Genomic DNA, 14,092 nt, shown 5'->3' on the forward strand with positions numbered 1-14,092 from the left:
TCTTCTACCTCCGCGCACTCCCGGTACACCCCATTGTGCCCGCCGGTGTATATCCGATCCGAGCGATTCTTATCCTAATTAAATCGGCCGAGCGCATTGTCTGGGCGTAGAGTTTCCATCGGATCTCTCCGCGGATATCTAACGCCGCGTATAAAGCCGCGTCGGGAGAGGAGGATTGAGACGATCTCCCGGGCGAGGCGCGCGGGGTTCTCGCGGGAGAGAGAGAGAGAGAGAGAGAGAGAGAGAGAGAGCATGTGATCCGACGCGGATCGATGCGCGCTAAATTGCAGATTCGACGACGCGATCGACGCGAGCGCGCGCGGTGCGGTGCCGCGAGTGAATATCGGCGACAGGGATTGCCGAGGTATGCGGACTCCGGTCGATTATCGCGATTCGGGATCGACCGGTTAATTTCCCCTTACATGCAGCGCGCGTCGGAGAGTTGACGTACGCAATACCAGCGCCGAGAGAGGATCCGCGCGTGTGTGTACGCGCGTGTTACTCTTTTCATACGCGTCCGCGAAAAGGAAAAAGAGTGAAAAAAATGGGAAAGGCAAAGAAACTCGCGCGAGGCGACCAATCGGCCGGCGTTCGTTGACAAGTGACAATCGCCGAGTTCGTTGCTCTTCGTTGCTGCTTCGCGCACACGTCTCGCTCGGTGAAGCGCGCCCTCGAATGATGGAAATGGCGCGGCGGCACTCGGCGAAACGATACCGCGGTTTCCCTTTACGGTTTGCCTCCTCCGGAGATAAGTCGCTCGCGGGGGGCGGGGGGGGTTCGTTGGTGTATGCATAAAACAATCAAGATAATTGTCGAAGCTACGTGGGGGCTGGCTGGCTGGCTGACTGCTTTCCACCCTCCGCGCGATTCGAGATAGTTGCTGGAAGCGCGGGAGGAAACGGCCGTGGGAGGGAGAGACGGAAAGCAGGAGCTATCCAATTACATTGAAAACAATAGTCTTAAGTGCTCGTGGCGGTCCGTTCTGGGCCGCCAGCCCTCCCTGTGTACAGCGCCACGATGCTTTTCTCCACCGAGGCTTTCCCCGGTGCGGCGGCAGGCACCCTCCCGCGCCACTCGTCGGCGCTGCGTTATGCCGCCGCCGACGACGGGCGCTCGCGTTTTGACTTGAAAAAGAAGATATCGCCGCGCGCGCGCGATACCACGCACGCTTATGGCACACTTCCCGGCAATTTCTCCGATGTCCCCCCGCTTCTCTCGTACAGCGCGCGCCACGTAATTCTCAAATGCGCCGGTCTAATCTGCATAAATTGAAAAATAACGTAGGAGCCTCCCCGTGTCGTATCGCCGAGCACGGAGAGGAGGCAGAGGGGGCGCGAGAGCTCATTGCATTCAACGGTCTAATAAACATAATATCGCGCGTGCACGCGCTCGCGCGTTTTATGTAAAATCACGGCGATATGATCAGCTGCAACGGCGACGGCACAGCCGGCCGCCAAGCGCTCGAATCGATTCCGTTCACCTTCGTCGAATACAAATCCGCGCGCGCGCGCGCGCGTACGGCCGGGAGGGAAGAAGAGAGAAGAGAGAGAGAGAGAGAGAGAGAGAGAGAGAGAGAGAGAGAAGCGACGAGAATGAAAAGGCCGCGAGAGAGGACGCCGACGCGACTCGGCAGGCCAAACAAGCGATAAAATGAAAATGAGCGGTAAAAAGACAATATGAAAACCATTTGGGTTCTCCCGGGGGCTGGGGTAGGAACGAACCAGGCGGAAGCGGGGCTAAGTGTGTAAATGAGTCCGTAGTTTAGCCCGATTGCCTCTAGACGACCCCTTTCCGCGCGGAGCGGCGCGGCGCGGCGCGCGCTAACCTCATCCACGGCCCGCTACCCTGATAGCACCGACGTAGCTGAAATAACCGTAGTCTTCCCGAGGAGCAAACTGCTCCCTAAGACAATTCTCGAGACAATGAGATCGCTCGTAGCCCGAATTCAAATCAGTACAAATAGACGATGGATTAAATGTCTGTATTAGACGCGGGGCCGTTTGCCGAATTGATAGCCGCCCCCGATGCTACCGGGAGCCATCTTCCGAATTATTCAATTACGCCGCTAGATTGGATAATGTATCCACGGTGGAATCTCGGGATATATATATATATATATATATATACCTTCGTCTATTCGTCTAAAATAGTGCGAAAAGAAAAGATAGAGAAGGAGAAGATGGCTTTCCCTCCCTCCCTCCCTCTCTCTCTCTCTCTCTCTCAAGTACAAAAATCGTGTCCACGTGCGGATATTTCCGACGCTCGAGATAGATATTAACGCGAGTCATGCGTTCTTCGCGACGAAGCGTCTCAGCGTCCTCTAAATATCTTGGAGCGAAATTTCAGTGGAGAAATAGTCAGTCGTAGCGCTCCAATTGCAGCAGTTTTTTATTTATTTCGCACAAAGTGATTTCCTCGTTCCGATTCGCCGAACGGATATTTTCGGCCGCGATTGAAGAGTAAATTCGATAACTCCCAGCGTCATGCGGAAACGGGTTTATTCTAACGGATCGAAAAACATCCAATCACATGTTTAAAAAATTCACGTCTAGTCGAACAGTCGCTGCTATAATTCCACGAATATTCTCGTCTCAGCGTCGCTTCGAGCGAACGTTCATTCGCACTTCGAGCGTGATTCCACAACGAATCGCGGAGACCCATGCGTTTCGATTAGTTCAATTCCGCCGCGAACGATCGCGAGCGACCTGCCCGCACGTCACGAGGAAGACGAGGAAGGCGAGGAGGACGAGGAACGAGGAAGGGACGGACCTGGCAACCTCGTGGTCGTTATCGTCTCTCGTCTCGGTACCGGCGATCGTCTCGCTCGCAGCGTTCCCGCGAGCACGTGACAATTTGCTGGCGCATCGGTTCGACAGGCAGCGCGGGCGCGTGCTGCGTCAGGCCGATGTCGATGCCGCCGCCGCCGCCGCCGCCGTCGTCGTAGTCGTCGTCGTAGGCGGCGCCGGGGAGCGGGTGGATGCGCGCGTTGTAGCCGCTCTTCCTGGTCTCCCGTGTCTCTTCGTGTCCTTCGTCGTTCCGCTATGTTATCTCACCCCCTGGCCACCCCAGCCCACGTATAAGCGGGGGGCTCTCGGTGCCGAATGACACGTCGATGACGACCGCTGCTGACTCCGACTAACGAGCGGGGCGTCGGGGGCGTGAGAGCCGGCGGAGATCGCGCCTCGTCATCACGCGCCTGGGATTCCCCTCTTCCGCGTCGCGTCCGGAGAATTCATGTCGGGAGGATGAGGTCGCGGAGCACGAAGAGAGGTCACTACGGATGGCTACGTCGACGTGGCTCCACCACGTCAGCCGATCATCGAGCGATCGCACGGTGCGGATCGTGCGGTGGGCCCCGACGGGCGGCGCTCCGTGAGGTGGCTCGATCGACTGCTGGGATCCATCCCTCGTGACTGGCGAGCTGATAAACGAAGGGTAAACGCGGTGGAATAAATGACGGCGACCGCCGCCGCCGCCGCCGCCGCCGCCGCCCCAGTGCTGCTGGTGCGGATTCGTCTTTGTCAGAATTGCGAGGGATTTAAAGCCGCCGTCTAAGATGGGAAACCGAGCGCGTCGCGCTCCGCCAGCAGAAGTGCTGATTCCCAAGGTCGAGAGGACGAGGCGCGCGGGGACGTCTTTCCGTCGTTTCCGCGATGACTTCACGTCTAATTACGGCGGAAAGGTGGGAGCCAGCCAATTGTCACGAGTGAATCTCGCGCCGGGATTGCCCCGGCCGGCTTGCCCGAATTGATGGGAGGGAAAGCTCTCTCTCTCTCTCGGGCGATGTGAAAATGAGGAGGAGGAAATGGCGGATGAGCGAGAGGACGTGGGAGGGGCGGGGGAGGGGGAGCGGATATAAAATAGACGACGTCAGCGCGTCAGTCATCCGTAATACCTTCATTCCGTTTGTCTCCCTCCATCGGCGGCTGACGGTATATAAGGTATTTCCATGAGCGGGCATAACCTCGTTACCGCCTCGCAGGTTATTCAATTTCGCCGTTAAAATTCTCTAATGTGCCGTTATTGCTGTCGAGGCGGGTGCTTACGGGGCTATAATGGCCTGCCGAGCACGTCGAAGGAACCCCGGCGCGCGAGGCTCTTCCAAGACGTAGCCCCGACGTACGACGCGGCCGATTGACGGGGATAACCCGTAGGTATAGAACAAACGAAACGTTTTCACGCTCGCGCATCTTCGAGCACGGTGCGCTTCCGCAAGCATTGCGACAAGGATGGGCAACGTTTCTCCACGTTGCTCTCGCACGGAGGACTCGCGGGCAATTCGTTTTCCGCCGTGCCGGGTTCGCAGCCGTTTATTTACGTGTTACCTCACCATCAAAGCGCCTCGAGTAGAAGACTTTCTGGGTAGCAGAAGACTCAAAGTCACCTCACACACACACCTTGCCGAAACGCAAGGAAATCCCGCCGGCCGGCCGCGGCGCGGCGCGACATACATACAATCGCGAGTCAACGGGACGAAAAATCAAGAGAGGATGACACTTCGACTGTCAGACTTGAGAAAGATTAAGACGGAGAATCCGTTCTGCCGTAGTCTCTCCTCCTGCCGGGAGGACGACGATCAGATTAAGATCGATTCGTATCCAAGATTTCCCACGTGGCGGGCCATCCTGGCGGCCGGACCCGGCTCGCGTCCCTTTGTGCGTAATTACAAACGAAACACAATGGAATGTATAAAGGTATGCGTGTGGACGCGCCTGCGGCACGCTGTGCATGCCACGACCGAACGATAGCAGATAAGCCGTGCCCAAAGATGGTATGCTGCCCCGATGCCGTGGTGGTGGAACACCGTGGCGATGAGGATCCGACAAACGCGGACTTCCATCTGCCAGATAGACATCGTGTTCCTCGGCTTGCTTCGTCATCGCGGCCCGAGTCCTCGGCGCGTTCGATACACGCCCGGCCGCCGCCGCCGCCGCCGCCGCCGCCTGTACCTTACGGACTCGCCCGCTAACGATCGCCGCCGTGCGTTTACTTTTTGCGCGCGTCGCCCTCCCTTCGCCAGGAGACCTTCTCCCGAAACGCAAAATGAAATGCAAAATTTCCGCGGGAGAACGCGTATCAATGCGGGAAACGCTCGCAGGCGCCCGCGGCGTCCGAGGCGAGAATGGGAGAAATTCCTCGGAGCGGTCGAATCGAGGGGACCAGTCGCGCGCGAGCAGTGGAAAAGTCGCGAGAAGCCGATCCGGCTTCGCGTGGCATTCTTTCGCGGCGATCGCCGCGATGCCGATGCCGATAGCAGCCAAGGACGAGAGCCGACCGAAGGCGAGACGGGCGCGTTCACACGGAGTTCTCGGGAGTGCCATCGCCGTCGCGACCGGACGATTCCGCTCCGGTCGTTCTGGAAATCGATGCTGACGAGCGAATTGGTACGGCGACCTGCGGGGCGTGGTCGAGCCGGGACTCTGTGACACGGCCACCTCAATCACCGTGCGACGCCCAAACCTGTCATTATCACGCGACCCCGTCTACCATGGGGGTCTACGCATACGCGTACGCGTACGCGTACGCGTACGCAGGGACCAGCGCGCGCGTATACCTACCACCACTACGCGAGCGTGGTGCGCCAAGTCAAGCCCGCGTGCGCGCGCGATCAAACCGCGTGATCCGGCCGGATCACAAGGAACACACGTCAAGGGCGCCCGCCGGCCGGCCAAGGGGTGCAGCGGACTCGTTGATCACCTCCTTGTCGCAGCGCACGCGGACACACCCCCGTCATTGTGTCCTTCGAGGTAGCGCGGCGAGCCGGAGAGGAGGCGGTTCCTTCCTTCGCAGGAAGGTTCAATCGTTCACGGGACCGATGACCGTTGACCCCGGCTAGTGACCCAACTTTGTCTCCCAATTTCATTGATTAGACCTCGCTTGCGGGCCTAACTAAGGCGGGCGAACCAAGTCGTGCCACTCGCGCGACCCCCACGACTCGGACTGATTGGACCGTGCTAATGAAACGGCTGGTTGTAATCCTGGCCTAATCTCACATGTGAGACAGAGACAAGAAGAAGGTCGCCGACGTCCACGCGGGGGAGGGGGGGGGGGCGGCGCGCGCGACCGAGAAGTCTCCGGCGGATAAGTATCTCTCGGGTGCAAAGTAAACCCGCCGAGCGCGATAGATCGCGCGATCTTTGCTGCGCTTTTATGAACGAGCAGGCAGCGAGAGCGCGAGCTTACCTGCCGCCAGATGCGCCATCAATCGCGACGATGCAATCGCGCGATCGCGATGCCACAGGCGATGCTATTAAGTATCGAAGACACCGAATTAGCTCGCGAGATATCACCGCGCTTGGCATCGCTCGCTGAATTCAAGTCGCCATCCCGCGTCCCCGCGTGTGTTCTTCCCTCGCTCGCTCCGGCTTCGAGCGCGCGAACCATTCCCAACGTCATCGGTCGCTGTTATTACCGGTCCTGTCGCTTTGCAGTCGATGTTTGAAGACCGTATCGAATTCTCGGCCGTTAATGAGAGGCGGGCAGAATTATTGACAAGAATCCAGCTCGCTCTCGGATCCCACCCAACCCCCCCTCTCTCTCTCTCTCTCTCTCTCTATCTCTCTCTCTCTGTCTGTCTCTCCCTTTCTCGCTCGCTCCCACCCAACGTGCCGTACGTCAATCGGTACCAAGCGCGCCTCGTGACTTGTGGGAATCGGGATAATTATAACGTTTCCGCCGAGTTTAGATACGGGGAGGGAGGAACGGGCGTAATGGTGGAACCTCCTCCTCTTGCTAGGGGCCCCTCGGGCGGCAATTCTACGCTCACGCTCGCGCCGCTACCCGGCAATCATCCCCAGTCAGTCTTTCAGTCAGTTCCGTTGCTATTTAATTATCCATTTAAAGCGTGTAATCTTCTCCTACGCGGCACCGATTCACTCGTGCCGGTCATCTCCCGACGAGGGACAACGAAAACGATGATGATGACGTCGCTCGTCGGGAGAACGCGCTGTTACTCACGCCGCGTCGCGTCGCGTCGCGACGACAGCGATTGCGAGAGGGCTTCGCAAGACGAACGTCGTTACGTTCGTCTTAATCACCCCGGCAACGCAATTATTAATCCATCTCTCGGGTCCCCGTAGAGAATATCAATTCTCTTTAATAATACACTCAAGAAAAAGATCCATTGTCGTATCTTCGTCCCCATCGAGAATACGGGCGAGGAGACGTTTAAACTCTTCGCAGCGCGAGTCGATGACACGAAACGACAGTAGATCGATAACGATCGCGATGATGATGTCATCGCGTGTTCCCTTCGAATTTCACGTAGCGGGACGTAGTGGTTTCGCGTGTGTACTCGTCCGACGAGACGGGGTTGAGAGCGCGCGCGGACGAGTGCGACAGAGAAGCTCGAATTTAGACCGCCGCAAAGGAGCGTGGGAGTGCATTGTATATATACGGCGGCCCTGTCGGGACGCGAATGGCCTCGTCCTCGTCGTTACCGGTATCGGTAACAAGGATACGCCTCGCACGGAGAGCCATTTCGTTCGAGGGTTTACTGTCGAGGCGCGCGCGGCCTCGCCGCGGAGGACATCTGCGGAGTGCAAGGCGGATTAGAATCGCCGGGACCCCCGTTCTCTTCTGCCTGGCTTTTATTTTATTTTTTTTTTTTTTCGTTAACCGCAGAGCGTCTGCGAGGGCGTGCTATCGATGTGCGGAACGGTGCTCGAAAACCGTAATTTAAACGCTTCCGAGCGCAATTCGTTCCAAAAAAACTGAAAAAAAAAATATATGAAAAAAAAAATGAAAAAATATCAACGTCAGAGGAATCGGTCGGTGTCAGCGACAATCCCGTTATATATATATATATATATATTTTTTTTTTAATTCCGCCTTTATTTTTCTCCGTCCGATGACGTCCCCCCTGCGGAAGCGGCCGCTCTCGCCACTGCAGAAGCGACGACGAAATTACCGTGTGCGCGGTGCCCGCCTCGCTCGAGGAGACAACGCGGCGGAGAGGAAGCAACGCGCCGCGTCGTTCAACCCTCTGTCATTCGTGCGGGAGCTACGGCGTAGCTTCCGGAGAACACGCTCCCGAATCGCCTTCCTTCCTCACCCTAGCCGGGCGGGCACAGGGGCGTATAAACGAAATAGCTGTTAGGCGATATTGGGATACGGCGTGTTGCGGGAGCATCGATATATATATATATATATATTTCCGCTTCGTCGTTCCTCGTCGTTCTTACCCATGCAGGAGCGTAGGTGGCTCTACCACTTGCGCATGGGACGTGCGGGGGGAGGGCGGGAAGGGTGAAGGAGAGAGGCGACCCTCCCGCGTTTAGTGTCAATTTATTCGGGATTCCCGAGATTCCCGAAGCTTTGCTGTGCGCGCGCGCGCTCGCGATCAGCCCCGCCCGTTTGCATAATATTGTATTTATTTCGTCTTGTAACCTCGTACACGCGTTCCCATCGCCCCTTTCTCGCCCCCTCCCTTCCCCCCCCGTGCCGGCAATCCTCGACCCCTCGCTCGCGTCACACGCAGTTCTTCTGCCTGGTACACGAGCGGCAAGTAGCGGGAGAGAGAGAGAGAGAGAGAGAGAGAGAGGGAGAGAGAGAGAGAGAGAGAGAGAGAGAGAGAGAGAGAGAGAGAGAGGAGGGCTTCGTTTAGTTGCCGGCTTTCGCGCGAATAGCGTCGTATATGCGAGCCCGAAATGGGCTATACGGGTTACAAGAAAATCCACGACGATGCCTCGCCACCCCTGACACTTTCCCTCGCGTCCTTCCTCCGCGCGCTCTCGTAACGTCGTCTCGTAACGCACCCTCCCCGCTGCCGTATCTTCGGGGCGAGAAGCATTCGGCTAACGTATATTGACTTCGATCCATCGTTTCGCGTGTGCGACGCGAGGTAGGTTTGATAGGAGAGGGAGAGGCGTGAGAGAGGGGTGGAACACATCGCGCGGCGCGGCGCGACGCGAAGCAGATTCGATCTCGCCGATCTAGATACGCGGATACGAGGAGTATCCGTCGATTCCGTCCCGCGTTGATTAATATCGCGTATCGTGTCCCGGGGACGTTAACCCGTGACCGCGAGGCGACTAGCGGGTAGGAGCGTAACGTATTCGCGGCGAGACACCTCTCTGCCTACCTGCCTGCCTACACGGCGATGTAAATGTAACCGGCCAAGACACCGGTCGGAATTATTGAAAGCGAGGCAATAGCGCTGCTTCGGCGATAAAGAAAGGCAGGGGGCGGCCGTTATCGCCGCTCGTTTCATGAATAAGCACGCAACATCCGTATCCAGCGCGAGCGGAGGAGCGGCCAAGTTCGATAAGGCGAATCGCCAAAGTAGACGGGCACGCTATCGCACGTATCGTCGGCGCAGCGGCGCGCTGCATTCATTTAAATACTTGGTCGCGCGCCGTTTCGCACGAAACTCGATGCACATCGCGCGACGACTGACTCTCTCTCTCTCTCTCTCTCTCTCTCTCTCTCTCTCTCACGTCTCCGATGTCTCGTAAAAAAAGAAGGAACAAAGGATAAGAAAAGGACACGCAACTTCTCGACGAATGATGCATCCGATGTAAGGGAAGAGGGGAAGGCGGGAGGGAGGCCCGATCTCCTGGGGCTGAATAATCCCGCGAACGATTCTATCGAGCCGCAAGCTAACGTGCCGAGAGTAACACACGGCTTTGTCTATTCTCGCATTTTATCGCGTGTATCGCCGACGAAACATTTCACGATAACGCGGAGGCGTCCTCTCCCATCCCCTCCGAGCCAAGTGCGCCAGTGCGCCTGACGAGCAAGCGGCGGAATTATGCAGATCGCACGCGCGTCCTCGATGATCGGTATCGCCAGGTAGGAAGAGAAGCCGGGTAGCGCGCGGTCGTAAGTCCCCATAAAAATATTACGGTGCAACACGATCCATGGCGCGAGCGCGATCAAAGCGCGATAGCCGTCGCCGTCGTCGTGTAAAAACGACGACATTCGATACGAGACGGAAAGTAATTCCGCATCGGCGAATTATGCCTCGCGCGCGCGCGCGCACGCATGCGCACGTGAGCGAATGTAAATGTCCGGCGAGCGAGGGAATTATCGGTGAGGTACGACGCGAGAAAGAAAAGCGTTGGCGGAAGGAGCAAAGTGGTAGCCGCGGTATAACCGAGACGTTTCCTCGAACTGCAGACACCCAATTTCGTTGGCGGGGAAAGTTCATTTATTAGACGTGTAATATATTTTATAAGTCGCCGATTTTTCTCAAAGACACCGCGGCGGGTGGACTCTCTGTCTGTGAACCGTCGCCATTAATTTCAGCCGACGTGCGTTTCTTTTTTTACTCATGTTTCTTTGTCTCAATGGGTACGTATTTATTTCTGGCATTTCTTCGCTCTTGGCGATGACGGCAGAGCGAACGGGCCTTCAGCCGAATTCGAAGAGAGGGGCTCGAATTTTCTTACTTCCACGCGATTCGATTGATACTCGAGGATCGATTTTACAGCCCCGTCGGAGGTATATTTATCTATACAGAAGAATTCAGCTGGAGGATATCAACAGCCGCAACACAGTGGCGGGCGGTTTAAAGAGGTCTTCTTTATAAACCGCGAGGTAAATCACTTTTCCCGTCGCGCGTATAAAGTATCGCGCGCACGTGCACGCACAGGCTCGGACATTCGCAATCATAAAATACAATATTCATAATGAGGACGTCAGTCAGAGAGGCGCGGGCGAATTGACGGAGGTTGCTGCACGGACGAATGGCCGATTGCAGCGCGGGGGTGGCGGTCGGTGTCGACGGCGGTGGCGAGATGGTGGTGCTGGCTGGTGGCGGCGGTGATGGTGCGGCGGTGGTGCATCGATAACCCGCGCGTCGAAGAGTTTGAGTGATTGACGCGATCGGATGGAACAGATCGTGATGCACGCGGAGAAAAGTGTTGACCGCTCGTTCCGGGCGAACATACGTATGGCAGCCGACCCATTGACAGGTGCATAACGCTTTCAAACAAATAGGAACAAATTCCTCTCTCCCCCCTCTCTCTCTCTCTCTCTCGCTCTCTCGCTCGCTCGCTCGCTCGCTCGTCCGGTCTCTGCATCTTTCTCTGTTTCGCGCACATATCAAAATGCATTTTTAAAGCTTACCGGTGTACGGCAATAAATATCAACAAACGAGAGTATCCCCCCCCGGGCTATAAATAAAATCTATGTATTTTTAAAGTCTTCTCTTTTTGCCTTTTTCTACATACGTGGCGTGGTAGACACACACAAAATGCACACGGCCGGACGTTCGGAGTTATTTCAGCTATCGCAGCTAAGTCCGACGTATTTCGTCGTTGCGCATTTCGCGAGTCGCGCGTCCATTTCCGAATGTGCGGAACCTTTTTTCGCGCTGCGTACACGTGCACGTACGTGCGTATCGGCGGCTGACGCGATATATTTGCGCAGCGCGGAATTTTTTCGAAAAACAAAAAGGAAAGCACGCCGGAGAAACAAAGGCAAAAAAATATAAAATAAAAAAAGAAAAACCCGGCACACATGCGCGCGCGCGCGCGCGCACGCTACGCTTTTCCGCGTCGTAACAGAATGAAAGCACTAAACGCGCGATAGCCGGCAACAACACGAACGCGTGTACCCATTATGGCATAATATCGATAATAAACTTTTTCGCCGCGGGAACGCGCACTCCGCGAGAGCGACGAGCTATTTTTCGAGCGTTGGCTCGCATCGGACGAATCCGTCGCCGCGGCGACGGTGCGCGATCGCGATCGCGACGATTCTCGTCGACGCGATACCCACGAAAATTCCAAGTTGAAGATCGAGCGAGCGAGTCCGGAGATGGCATCACGACGAACGCGAGGAGAAAAGTAAAAACAAGTAAACACTCCAGCGGTTATCACAGAGTCTCGGTGGAAAGCAGCATTGCGATAATCTCAGCTTTAGAAAGATTCACCTTCCGAGGATTAACAAGAAGGATGAATCCCCTATTGTGAATACGGACGCGAAAGCCGTCGAGACAAAAAGCGTCGCGACTTGCTCCTCCTCTCTCTCTCTCTCTCTCTCTCTCTCTCTCCCCCCTCTCTCTGTCTCGAGAGCGCTTTTCCGAATTCACGCTGGCGAGTTTTAATCGCGATGCGTCTCGTCGTCTCTTATCTGGGGGATCTCGGGAGCAGCCGTCGCCGACGGTACGGGCTTCGCTCGCGGCCGTGACAAATGGTGACTTCCGGTCCGGTCGAGGGCGCTCTCTCCCGCGCGATAAAACGACCGTCGTGCCGCGCTCGTCCTCGGCCCGGCCTGGGCCCGGGCCCGGACAATTGATCCATCAGGCTGAGCGTAAGCCGCAGCCAGCGTTGCACCTGTGCATCGTGCAGCGCGCGCGCGCACGCGTGCACGTATAGTGTGGCCGGTGGTGGATACAACGCGAGTCTGCTCGGACAGGTGATTGTCAGTGCCGCAGGCGACGCCTGGAGATCTTCATAGACGATCGCGCGCGCGCGAAACCGTAAAAAACGCGTACCTGAACTCGTGGAAAGTAGAAACGGCACGTGTGTCCCGCGCGTGTCCGTTGGTCGCGTTGCCTGCGTCGAGAAATCGAGATGACGCCGCTGGTGAGAAGAGAATCGCGAGGCAAAGTCGGCAAAGAGTTCTCCCGAAGAAAAATTCCGTCATCGGCCCGTCGCGCGCACCGAGAACGACGTGGCCGATAATGCGGATCCGATAATCGGGATTCGACGACAGCACGAAACGAGCGTGGGCATTTCTCGCGGGACTCGCGGGGGTAGGAAAGAAGAGTGCGCCGCCAGCGCACCGTTTGTACGTTCGATCGCACCGGCCGATTTTACCGCGTGCAACGTCAAGCGTTTCCGGCGCGCCGCGCGCGCGCTCGGCATAAAAATGACAGCTCATTGGATTTTACGAACCGGCCACGCAGCGCGCTGCACCGCACCGCGCCGCGCCTCACCGCCGGCCGGCGCAGCACAGCCCGACGATACAAACAGCCCGTTGCGCCGGTGATTTTCATCGCCGTAATAATGCGTTTATCGGCATTCCCGCGCCCGTCCGATCAGCCCGATGAAACCTATTCCCGCGAATATAAACGGACCGCGTCCACGGCCGTTTGTCGTCAACGAGCTAAATATAATTTTGTTTTATTCCGATTTTGTTCTCTCTCATTTTTTCGATTGTCGTTGTTGGCGCGTTGCTGCTGCTGCTGCTGCTGCTGCTGCTGCTGTCGCGGGATAAATTAACTTTACTCAATCAAGCGGATTTCGCGGCAGGCGGCAGCGCGGGGAGCTATTTCGATGCGTTATTGCGCCGGCGTCGCCAAGTATCGAAATTTATACATCGCGCGTATCCGTCGAGAAATCGCGCGCTTAAACGTCCCGGTATTTTAATACAACGCCGATCGATTGCCGTATCTTGCTGCGGCCGCGCGAACCACGAAAGTTGTAAGTTACACCGAGGCTGGGCCGAAAGAGCTGCACGCGTGGATCGACGTCGAATTGAATTACGCTGCGGTCACGCGCGAGACTGCCAAGCGTAACTTGACACGTCCCTCATCGCGCGGCGCGGCGCGGCGCAGCGCGGCGCGGCGCGTAGCCGCGAGTGCACGCAGACCAACGGTACTTTCCCATCGACGTAATCTCCCAGACAAATGCCAATTATTTCTTCAAGGCGCGTCGCGTCGAGAAAGAGAGCCATCGTGGCGATCCGCGGCGTGGCCGGTGGGACAAAGGACCGCGCAAAGGCGCGCAGCGCGGCAAGAAGCAGTCACGGGGAGCGCGAAAGGCGTCGTCGCGAAAGGAAGTCGATTGTTTCGCGGGCTCGTCGCCGCGGTCAATTAAGCCCGTGAAATTTCGCCGTAGGTACGCACCGGCGCGGCGTCGTCGAGTGTCATCGGCCGCGCCTCTCTCGCCCTCGCAGCCTTCCTTCCTTCCCCCTGCCGCCGCCCCCCCATCGCGGGTGAGTCGAGTTGTCCGTCGTCGCGGTCCTCGTTGTCATCGTGGGCGATTCAGGGCGCAAAAACGGTGGCCCGTTGACGGCGTCATTAACGTTATTTAATATCCCGGTCATTAGCGCGTCCCACCGCGCCACTCGAGAGCGTTGTTTATGTACTCCGTCCGGAGTGCTCTCTCGCTCGCAGAGCGCTGCACGCCGCCGCCGCCGC

This window comes from Harpegnathos saltator, unplaced genomic scaffold (assembly GCF_003227715.2).
Source record: "Harpegnathos saltator strain DR-91 unplaced genomic scaffold, Hsal_v8.6 scaffold608, whole genome shotgun sequence".
In the NCBI taxonomy this organism is placed as follows: Eukaryota; Metazoa; Arthropoda; class Insecta; order Hymenoptera; family Formicidae; genus Harpegnathos; species Harpegnathos saltator.